The sequence below is a fragment of the Dama dama genome, chromosome 15 (assembly GCF_033118175.1).
Source record: "Dama dama isolate Ldn47 chromosome 15, ASM3311817v1, whole genome shotgun sequence".
Classification (NCBI taxonomy): Eukaryota; Metazoa; Chordata; class Mammalia; order Artiodactyla; family Cervidae; genus Dama; species Dama dama.
Window position 1 is genome coordinate 65,907,670 of NC_083695.1, and position 11,991 is coordinate 65,919,660.

Consider the following 11,991-nt stretch of genomic DNA (forward strand, 5'->3'; position numbering starts at 1 on the left):
TGCAAACTTGATCAGAACACCTTGTACATTGTCTTCTGAGTCACAGGTAACAATGCCAATGAGGTCAGCGCCAAGGACAGAGCTCTATGGCAGGCCACTAGAGACCTCCGTGGGGTTGACACAGAAAAACTAATCAACATTCTTGACTGTGGTTGCTCATCCAGCTATGACTCCACTTCCTGTCCTCTGACCCAATTCTCATTTCCCCATCACATCCTCAAGGGCACCAGGTAAAGCGTTTGTCAAATGCCACGCTGAAATCAAGATGCATTGGGTTCATATCATCGCCCTGATCTGCTCTGTGAACAAGTGGAATTACTGCTGACATGTGATGGGCAAGATCTGGGGGGTGGAAAAGAAAAATAAGTGTATGAATGACTGAGAATATGAGGATTCATTGTGGAAAATATGGAGAAGCCCCTTTAAAGTTGAAGGGTTAGTACATTCACCTCTCCCACTATCAAGTATCATCTTGCTCTTGTAAATGTTCACACTGCTTTATTATAACAGTCTCTCATATATGGTAATAATTACATGTATTTTTATCTCCCCCATAAACCTCTGAATTTTTTTCCTTTTGCTCAAGCCATTTTTATATCTCTTGTTACCAAATGTTTTCAAAAGTACACGCCTTAAGTCAGGGTCTGTGTTTTCATCATTGAATAAGAATGTATGCAAAGCACCCAGCCCAGAGCTCCACCCAATGTAGGCACTCAAAACATATAAGTTCCTTTTGTGTGTCCGCAGCACATAGCTCAGGGCCTTACATTCAGTGAGTACTCAATAAATGTGTGGATGGATGCATACCTGCCTGAATAGCTATCTCGTATCTCCCTGGTATTCAGACTGACAGAGTGACAGACTAATCAGTGCATGTCTGATTCATATCAACCAAAGCAACTTGACAAGAGGTTGATTGTTAAACCAGAATGCAGCATATTATTTTACTCTGAGAACTACTGTCTGATCCCACCTGGAGGGAAGAGGTCCATGCATGGCTGGAGGATGTTGACCACATAGGCTTATTAAGTGTTTGTGTTAGGGGGTGGGAGTGGGAGAGAGAACCCCAGAGAGTGCAAGGGCAAGGACTGGTGATGATCTCTAACAGCATCTGTGAGAGAGGTCAGGGATCCAGGAGAAGTAAAGCTCAGTTGGTCATCAGGTTTAAGGGGCAGGATGAAGCTTGGCTTGAGAGACAAGCCAAGAGGGCAGATACCAAGTAAGTGCTAGAAAAATCAAAGAGAAAAAGTGGGCATGCTCTGAGAGGGTCCAGGGCTTTTATGGCAAATGGGCCTGGTAAGCCCAGAGCTCACTGTGATTGGAGCCAGCTGCGTGAGGTCTGGGATGTTTTGGCCTGGTTGAAAGATCCAGATCTGGGCTGGCTCCTATGACAGTTAAATATATCAACATACACATTTTCTCCTGCTCTGTACTGGAGAAACACTAGTATATATACTTTGCTCAAGTGCTCCCTTTTAAACACTCAGGCAGTACTGGGTTCACATCCTAGCTCTGCCACCTGTAGCTGTGTGATCTTTAGCCACTTGGTTTCTCTAAGCCTCAGTTTCCAAACCAGCAAACTGGGAATAATAATAATGTCTATCATATGGTACTGTTGGGAAGTTAAATTTAGCATATCTAAAATGCATGGCAGGTAACATGTAGTAAATTGAAGTTATCAGTACTATGACACTGGGCGAAATGCTCTTAAGTTCTCTGAGCCTCATTTTCATCATGAACGTAAAAGTTGTAAGAACTGTGAGGATGTGGAATGGAAACTATTTTTAAATGTGTGATATATTTGATAAATGTAAAAATTCTTATTACTTACAGGATGCTTAGATAGCTTAAGAAAGACTTATTCCTTATACCCACCAAACCCAAGGATGTGTCATGAGTCAGGGATCCAGGGATAATCTTCAGAGAGGACTGTGATGCTTTCAAAACTGTTTGCAAAATGTGAGCATCCTCAGACAATGTGTCCTGCAGGGAAGAGAGCCCTTGGCTTTAACTGTATTTTCAAAGGGGTCTGTAGTCTCCAAATGGTTAAGAAATACTGCCCTGTGATCATGAAACTTTGGGGAAACTATAGTTTCTCAATATTGCTGTTAACTCTAGATGCATGGAGTTCCTTAGAGTGTGGAGAGAGAATCGAGTCAGCACTGTGGACATCTGGAACAATTTCAGATATGGGTCCCTTTCCTTGTATTTCTCTCTAGCACCCAAGGAACCCAAGGTCCTACCCTGTCAGACCCTGCTTGTTTCTAGAAGCACTGCCCCATGAGCCTGAACTAGCTATTCATTCCGTCTAAATAGTCGGAATGCCTATTTGCAAAGGCCTCTCATGCCAATCCCAGAGTAATTCCAAACAAGACAACGAGGTCATTTAGAATCATGACCCTCATGTTGTCAGTAGTGAAAAGGGTTCAGGGATGCTCAGGACTGTGGCCGACAGAGCACAGTGAAATTAGCACTGTGAGCGGTCAGGACGAGAGTCAGAGAATATGAATTATACCCCAAGTTCTGCCTCTTTGTGCCTGATGGGACAGTTAATTCAAGGTCTCTGTTCGCTATTACATAGCACAGAGTAGGGAAGAGACGGAGCACAGTGGGGGTTAAGCCCTGTGTCAGATGATGTAGCTGGTCCTGGCCACCTCTTTTTCTAAAAGACAAGGAGATTGAGGCATGAGGAGGGGAAGTGAAAGACCTGTCTGAGGTCACATAGCTAGTTAAGCAGGTGGTCCACCCATCCATCACGAACTAAGTTGTGTCCGACTCTTTGCAACCCCATGGACTGTAGTCAGCCAGGCTTCTCTGTCCATGGGATTTTCCAGGCAAGAATACTGGAGTGGGTTGCCATTTTCTCCTCTAAGGGATCTTCCTGGCCCTGGGATTGAACCTGGGTCTCCTGACTTGCAGGCAGGTTCTTTACCGCTTAAGCCATCGAGGAAGCCAAAGTGGTGGTGTCAGGATTCAAGTCTAGCAAGTCTGGTTCCATAATCCTTTCCCTTAAACACTGCACTGTATTCTCTCTCTAAGAGGAAAGCACCTCTGGCCCTGCCTCGTTTGTGCATCCATGTCAGGGTCATTGCTAGGAGGAGTGCCTGGGCCTAGGCAGAATTTATGAATTCCTGGTTTGAATGTTGTATCTAGCCTCAGTTTCCTCACTTGTGAAGTAAGGCCTGTTTATGTCCTACTCTCTTACAGAATTAATTTATGCATCAAATGATCCTGGCCTTTGTACATGCAAAGGCTTTGGAAACACTGAGCATTACCTAATAAAAGACATCACCATCAGCATTATTAGTTGAGTGGCTCTGAGTGTCCCAGCTGCCTGGGGTGACGTGCAGCCTGTGATTCTGCTGGAGCTGGTGACTGGAGACCTCTCCACCTGATCCTCTAAGGCCCAGTCTCCTCCCTTGCTACAACCCTGTTTTCCCTCAGAGGAAATCAGAGGAGGCATTTTGTCCTCTAGCTCAGAACTCAACCCAAATCCCAGGAGGAGAAGATGTGCCAAGGCACTGATCTGTTTTGCCAATGCTTTCTCCCAGGTGCCCTGGCCAGCTCCCAATGCTGGCAATGAACCATGGCCAACCTCCACTAGCCACTTGCTGCAGCTATAATCTCTTTGTTCTCATTTGCACTCTATCCCATAATACCCATGTGGGTCATAAGTAGGTGTCATGTTCCACTTGTGAGAAGACCAAACTCCAGGTCCCAGGACATTGGGTGCAGGGGAAAGGAGTGAAAAAGAAAGAAGAATGAGGTGGGTTGGTCTATGTCGTGTTTCTGTAGTCTTTTCTTGCCCAGTTCCCACCATTTACAGCAACAGTTTCAATCAAGCATCTGCCTGTTTGGCCAACAGTTCTAAAGGCAACAACAAGGCAGAGGGCCTACCATATTCCCTTTCGCTCACTCTGAGCTGGAAGGAGTCTTGAGGGGGAAGTGGTTCCTGGTTGGTTGAGGTTTAAAGGATGGAGAGAGGGAGCAGTTTCAGGGAAGGTGTGGGTGGATAAGAAAGGAAACTGATGTTGGGGCAGTAGCTGCAGGAGTCAGGCTGGGGGAAGACTTCTGACAGGGGAAGGTGAGGGGTGGAGTTGCTGGGCTCACGGTTTGCTGGATGGGTCCAACTGCAGAGATGTGGGGTATCCAGGCAGCGCAAGGAGGGCTGGTGGGGGTGGGAGGGGCTGCCTTGATGCCAAGACAGCTCTGGGAATGGGACTGTACCACGTAGGTGTCCGTGAGCCCCTTGTTATACAGTTGGGGAGACTGAGGCCCAAATAGGTGAAGTGATTTGACCAAGGTCGCATGCATAATTGCAGAGCTAAAGCTACAATTGGGTTTCACGTTTGACCTGGAAGTAACTCCCAGTTCAAATGCTTATTAATTGTGTGATTTTGAACACCTTACTTAATCTTCCAAGCCTCAATTTTCCCCATCAGTAAAGTGGGGATGATAGTGTCGACCTTGCAGGGCTGTTTTGAGGCCTAAATGAGATCATCCTTGTCTTTTCTGCTGCACACACTTCCAGGCTGGGCAAACTTGACATCTGAGGGGTCCAGAGGCTTAAATTATTCATAATCTGGGTCATATTGAATTTTGGTGAGTATCTGGGTAACAGCAACAAGGAATACAGATGGGTCAGAAATGTAACCGGGAAATGTGGACCTTCCCATTCACTGGTTCTGCTATCCTCCTTGCCTTTTGCTGCTTCTCTCTGGCCACCACTTTGATGATGTTCTTTCTTGCATCTCCTTCTATGATGACTCTTAACCATCGGGCTGCCCAGGTGGCGCTAGTGGTAAAGTACCCGCCTGCCAATGCAGGAGACTTAGAAGATATGGGTTCAATCCCGGGGTTGGGAATATCCCCTGGAGTAGGAAATGCAGCTCATTTCAATATTATTGCCTGGAAAAATCCCTTGGACAGAGGAGCCTGGTGGGTTACATCCCATAGGGTCTCAAATAGTTGGACATGACTGAAATGACTTAGCATGAACTTAGCCATCAAAAGAACTACATTCATCATTATTTTGTTTTTAATGATTTTGTTTCTTAAAATGAAGAATCAATTATTCTTGATTTTAGAATCATAGCTCTCTCCTTGTCAATTTAATTCAGTGCTCATCCAGCAAGTATTTATTGAGCATATAGTGTAGTGGTTATCATGTTCATCTCACATGCAAAAAAGGTCCTTGGTTCAAAACCAGGCAGAAACATCTTTCCTTTTGGGTTTCCCTGATAGCTCAGCTGGTAAAGAATCCACCTGCAATGTGGGAGACCTGAGTTCAGTCCCTGGATTGGGATGATCCCTTGGAGAAGGGAAAGGCTACCCACTCCAGTATTCTGGCCTGGAGAATGCCATGAATTGTATAGACCATGGGGTTGCAAAGAGTCGATAGAGCTGAGCGACTTTCACTTTTTTTCCCCATTTTCATTATGTGCTAGTCACTGTACCAGGAGCTGGGGCTATAGCAGTGAAAAAAATAGTTTAAATTCCCTGCTCACATAGAACTTATTTCTATAGGAATGATTGCCCACCTCCACCCACACTAATCACTTGATGTATTTTGTTTCTATTTTTACCACTTTTCTTCCTTGACTGATACTTTTTTGTGTGACTCTGTGGTCTTCCATAAAGAACAGTGCCCACCATGACTGCCATCCATTACCTGGTATAGTCAGACTTGGTTAAAAAACAACACAAAAAGGGAAACAGACTAAGGAACAAAGCAAGTAACCTCCTCTGCAAGCCCCACCATGCTGTCTTCCAGGTCTGGAAGACCATTACAGTTCAGCTAAATGAGCTTTCCACACAGCTCTCTTTTCTGTTGTTCTGGAGAATTTGTGGCAGCAGGCTTCTCGTGCTCCAGGGTAACCCAGTGCTGGGCACATACAGTAGAGGCTCGGGAAGATTTGCTGAAGAAATGTGGGTAGATGGGCAAATGCGTGAGGATGCGACCAGGTACTCTAGGCATCTGCTTTGGTGCAGGATGTCTGGCGAGCAGGTCTAGAACAGACATAATCCTTCAAGCGGGCGAATGGAGCATGAGCCCTTTTCCTCTTGCAGAGCCTCTCCTCCTAGGAAAACTAGCGGTTAGCCTTCCCTGCAGCTGTTGAGTTTTACAAAGTCCCGGGGAGTGTCTGTGGGTAAGGGTAGGTCCTGCCTACCCTGAGATGCTCTTCTCAAGAGCAAAGACAGAACAAGGGAAAGGAAGACTGTCTGTTGCTTGCACAGTAAGTGCCTATATAATCTGCTCAGGGAGGGGAACTGGGGTCTTATCCCTCTGAGCAGGAGATTAAAGGCCTGAACTTGTGATTGCTGCTCGGCTGGGGACCTCTGCCATTCACCCACAGGGAGCCGGGAGAGCGCAGAGAGCACAGCTGCCGCTGGAGAAAGTCAGCGTGGGGGACCGCCAGTGGCGGGCTGTTGAAAACAAATGGGGCAAAGAAACGGTTCTGATGCTATCGATCGGAGCTGATGTTTGCAGAACAGCCGGAAATGACTTACTTGCCTTCAAAACCAATAGGGAAACTGAAGTCACTGAGCCTAGGACAGACCTGGCTGAACCCTGCCCTTCTCCCCTCCCTCCCGGAAATACCCACACATCAATCAATGCACCAGAACATCATGGGAAACCTTGGCATGAGAGATGAAGGATTGGAACCCCCCCACCGCCCCTGCTCAGTCCTCGCCACTCTTATCCTTGAACAGCCACCAGCGTTAACATCTTCCTCAGCATCCCGCTGGGCTGGCTGCTACCACACCACATCTGACCTCTGATCCCCTCTTGCCACTGTCATCAAGGCTTCCGCTGTGTGTAAGTCGAAATGTGGGTGAGCACCCTCCCATCCTAGGTCAGGTGAGACAGTGCTGGAGCTTTTATTGTTATCCTTGCTGATTACTTAAAAGGAACTCCTAGTAAATTACCAAAACAAACCAGGAAAAGAAAGTACAAAGGAAAAGAAAGTAAAAATGGATGAGTCTGCAGAGCAGGGACTTTTCAACTCAAGGTGACTCTAGACCAGCCCAGTGAGCACAGGGTTGAAAATGCAGGGCTCTTTTCTTTTCCTTTTCTCACCTCTTTTCTCTTGTCCTCTCCTCTTTCCCCCTCCCTTACTATGTCTTCTCTTCTCTTTCTTTTCTCCCTCCTTCCCTCCCTTCCTTTTCCCCCTTCTTACCGTCCTTTCTTCTTCTTCTTTTTTTATCTCCACCCTATGTTAGTCCAGGTCTTCCAAGAAGCAGATGTCAAGATGGGATTAAAGGGGCATCAGTTTTATTGGGAGCTTTACCTGTGGTGGGGGGGCTTCCCTGGTAGCTCAGACGGTAAAGCGACTGCCTACAATGCGGGAGGCCCGGGTTCTATCCCTGGGTCGGGCAGATCCCCTGGAGAAGGAAATGGCAATCCACTCCAATCCACTTCTTGCCTGGAAAATCCCATGGACTGAGGATCCCAGTAGGCTACAGTCTGTGGGGTCGCAAAGAGTCGGACACGACTGAGCGACTTCACTTTCACTTACCTGTGGGAGAGAACATGGGAAGGGAGTTGAAAAAAAGGTTGGAAGAAGCAATGCAAGTCTGACCTGGAGTGCAGAGGGGAAGGTTGGAAAGAAGCAAGCTCGACTGCCCTGCCACCTAGGGAAGGTTCAGCAAGGCTGTTGGGACATTTTTGAGTCCGGGTTGGCCGCTGGCCGCTGGAGGAGTCCGATGTCCCTAGAAGGGGCCTGCCGTGGCATCCGTGCCATGCTCCATCATCGACTGGGAGCAGCTGCAGAAAGCAGGCCCTTGGTGTGAACTGGGCAGTGGGTTTCAGAGCCTGACCCTGGGAGACTTGGTCAATCCTGCCTTTGCAGCTAGAGGTCTGCTTTGGCACATACTCACAAGCCCATGACCCTGTACAGTTTGGCATGCCTAAAGCTGAGTCACAGCCTGATTCTACACTTTTTCTCTAGGCTTCCTCTGATATCCACACGCTTCCTTCCTCTACAGAGCTTCTCCACAAGACCCTCCCTGGCTATTCCAGCTGGAACTGCAACTTTCCATCCAACACCCCCTTGCCTCCTTCCCTGCTTCATTTTCCCCCCAAGCTTTTATTGATGTCTAGCCTCCCATACATTCTTCTCCTTTGTTGTGTTTATTGTCTCTCACCCCTACAGGAACGTTTCATGAGGGCAGGGATTTTTGCCTATCTTTTTCAGTGTTGTAGCTTTAAAATCAAAACAGTGCCTGGCACTTAATAAACATTTGAATGAATGAATGAATACAAGAATGGCTACTCTTCAGAGTAAACTTTGAGCTCCATGTCTCCAGCAGCTGGGTGGACACAGGAAAAGGGCTGTCTTCTTTAGAGCCTGGGGTCTTCACATCACTTTCCAGGGTGGAAAGATAGGCACTGTGCTTCAGGGTTGAGCATGGGGATGAGCACTGGACAAATGCAGGTACTGGTCCCAGGGCCATCATCTACCAGCTGTGTGACCTTGAGCAAGGCACTTAACCTTTCTGAGCTGTAGCTCCTTCTTGGGTGAAATGAGGACAATGACCTACCACTGTTAGGATGGTTTTAAGGCTGAGAAGGTTCTGATTACATCCAAGCAGGGCTTGAAAAAGATTTTTCTATTTAACAGTCAGCGCTCACCAGTGATTTGTCAACAAACGCTTTCTTCAGTTGAGGAAGGACTTCAGCTCAGCCCACTTCCCCAAGCCCTTTGAGGCCGTTTCCCATGCTCTCATCCTCTGTCACCTCCCTCTCCCCAAATGGAGGTAAAGTTTGGGAATTCCTGGGTCTCCATCATACTAATAGCTACCATTTCCTATGAGGCAATTACTTTGCATACACTATGACATGACTTAATTAATTAAAACTCTTTGATGACAGGGACCACATGTCTGTTCCCTTCTGTGCCCCTCTGGTCTGGCACTGAGTAGGTACTCAGTGAATATTTGTTAAATGATCACACCAACTGGACGGTTACTATTATTATCCCTACTATACAAAGGTGGAGACTGAGGCTTGCCCATGGTCACAGAGCAAGTAAGTGGTAGAGCCAAGACTTAACCCTGGGCATGTGTGATCTCCAAACCTGAGAGTTTTCAGTTCTATGGTGCTGCCTGAAGAAGATGGTTCTTTTGCATAATCCCCAGGGGAAGAGTCCAGGCTGCAGGCATAGACTCATGATGGCCTCAGGACTCCCCCAGCCCCCTGTTTATAGGAAGTCTCAGGGCGTTCCCGTTTCTAAGAAGTGTCAGCCCTGGGACGACGTGGCCTCATGAACATCGTGCTCTAACCCATTCAGTTTCATTGCCAACACGTTATTTTCCAGGTTGAATGAATCATCCTTGCCTGGCAGGTAGACCTCTCTTCAGATTTTTTTAGCTTCTTTTGAATTCTTGACAATGTTGAGTCATTCCTTGGTAGGACATTGCCAATGTTGTGGCAGTTGGGACAGTTGATGTGGGCCAAATGGCTTGGTTAACTAACCTACAGGTTTTCTTTCAACACAGCGCAGAGTTTAACCCTCTTCTAGGCAGCCTAGAAAGAGTGGTAGTGGTTCTTTAATCTGGCAGAATGCTTTCCAAGTCTCAAAGGTGGGAGGAGGTAGTTGGAAGACAGAGGGGGGTATGTTTGCATATTTGCAAATGATAAAGTTTTTTAACAATTCAAGCTGGGTGGTTTGTGCTTGAAATAAGACTCAGGCATGCACACAAATACACAAACACTCTGTGATGAAAAACTTTATTGTACAAACAGCTGTGTTTGCTTATAAATGAGGCAACTAAAACAGTGTTACATGTACATAAAGTGTTCCATAGTGAGGGTCAGCTCTGAGAATCAGGGGAAAACCTGCTATGATGGGATATGGTGTTTGAGAAGTACCTCAAAGGCTGTTCTTTCTCAGAGTTCCCCTACCTTGTCCTATTTTGATGGCTGTGATATTTCATCATTGGTCACTTGTAGAGGGTGTGGCACTGAGCCTCCCAATAAAGACAAAGTGTATAAATAAGTGATGAGAGAGCGATGACTTATTAACACACTGGTGCACATAACACATCAGTCATTTTAGATGTCAAGCCAGCCAGTTGATAACCTGGAAAAGCTGGGAGAATACAGGTGAGAAGAAGGTAAATTTGGTTGTGCCTGCCCAATGTCTTTTCCCTAGATCTGGATTTTTTATTAATATTTGGGAAACCATCCCACCTTTAATCTTTATCCATGGAATTTCAGTGGGCAGGTGACCTAGGCTTAACCAGTCAGAGTACTGCCTTTGACCACTGTAATTGGTTCAAAAATAGGCATGTAACTTGAATCAAGCCAATAGGGGGTGTATCCTAGACTTATTCTAGAGCTATCGGGGCAAAGTTTTATTCTTGGGGGTTATAAGCTACCCTCAATGGTGTAATAGGATTACAGCTTCTGGGTGGGAGTGGAGGACATAATATAGAGAGAGCCTGTCTGAGAATAAAGACAGAGCAAAGTAGAATGGAGAGAAGAGAATGATATGTTCCTCAGGACTTCATTTGAGGTCCTGGATGACATCATGCCTGAAGCCAGTTTACTTTTCAACTTTTTAAGTTATATGATACAACAAACTGAAAAACTCATTGCCTCTAACTCCCCTGCTTTTTTGCCTAAGTTGGTCACCCCAAACTGAATCTTTACTGATATATTTGGCTTCCACCAGACTGTAAGTTCCCCTCAAAAGCAGGGATTGTTGTCCTACTCATCTTTGTACCTTCAGTGTCTAGCAGAGTAGAACTTCAGTACTGAACTGTAGCAGACAAAGGAAGAAGGTGCCAAGATAGTGCACTTTGAGCAAGCTGGTCCTGAACAAGAAGATGGTCTATTCTGCGAGGCAGGCTGAAGACATGTGTCTCTTCTCTGCAGAGACATGTGTCATTGTGCAAGGGGATTGGAGGGAAACATACAAATGACATATGCAGAAGAGAATGGAAGCTGATCCAAGATAGATCCATAGTGATTGTCAACAGGAGTGGGTGGGTGCTAATGTTACCATCCAGAGATGAAATGAGGAATCGAAAGGGGGCTGAAAAGCCAGAAAAAGCAAAAATTCACACACAGAAGTCAAAGCTGGCAAATAAGGGGGTGGTGACTAGATGAATTTTGGAGACAGGAGTCAATATCCATGATTTGTCTTTTGATAAAGAAGGTAGCGGGGCCTCCCTGATGACTCAGTTGGCAAAGAATCTGCCTGCAATGCAGGAGATATGGGTTTGAATCATGAGTCAAGAAGATCCCCTGGAGAAGAGAAAGACTACCCACTCCAGTATTCTTGCCTGGAGAATTCCATGGATAGAGGACCCTGGTGGGCTACAGTCCATGGGGTCACAGAGTCGGACATGACTGAACAACCAACACGCACACATAGAGGTCAGCTTCATTCAAAGTGGGCAAAGGGGAGTGGGTAGGGATGAAATTGCTTTCAAGCTCAAGTCCATTTGCCTAACACACAATGAAGTCAAATAATACCAGAACATGGGAGTTTGGAGCAGAGAAAGCTTTATTGCAGGGCCCAGCAAGGCTCATGCCTTAAAAACCCCAAATTCTCCAAAAACTTTCAATAAAGCCCTCTTCTGGGAAAAGTGAGAGAAGGGCATGGTTAATTGTTGCAAACTTCTTCTGATATCACACCACATCCTTTTGTCTTGAAGTCAGATCACAGTCAAGTCACCAAGTTTCTGTAAACCTCCACTGAAAGAAATGTAATTCTCTGTTCTGACAAAAAAGGGCCAGGTTTAAAGGCTTGGGAGATTTGTCCAGCACCCAGTCTGGATCCTCTCACCAGTGCCCAGGCCCAGCTGAAGAGGCAGATCTCAGCTGGCAGCACCCTCAGGGCCAGGTCCCCACACCCTGTCCAGTCATCATCACTGAGGGAGCCAGGCGCCCAGGACCCAGCTGGCCCTCAGGTTCCTCAGGCAGCCCAAATGGGGGCCTGGTCCCTTGGACCACCATTCATGGAGACCTCCACCACCATT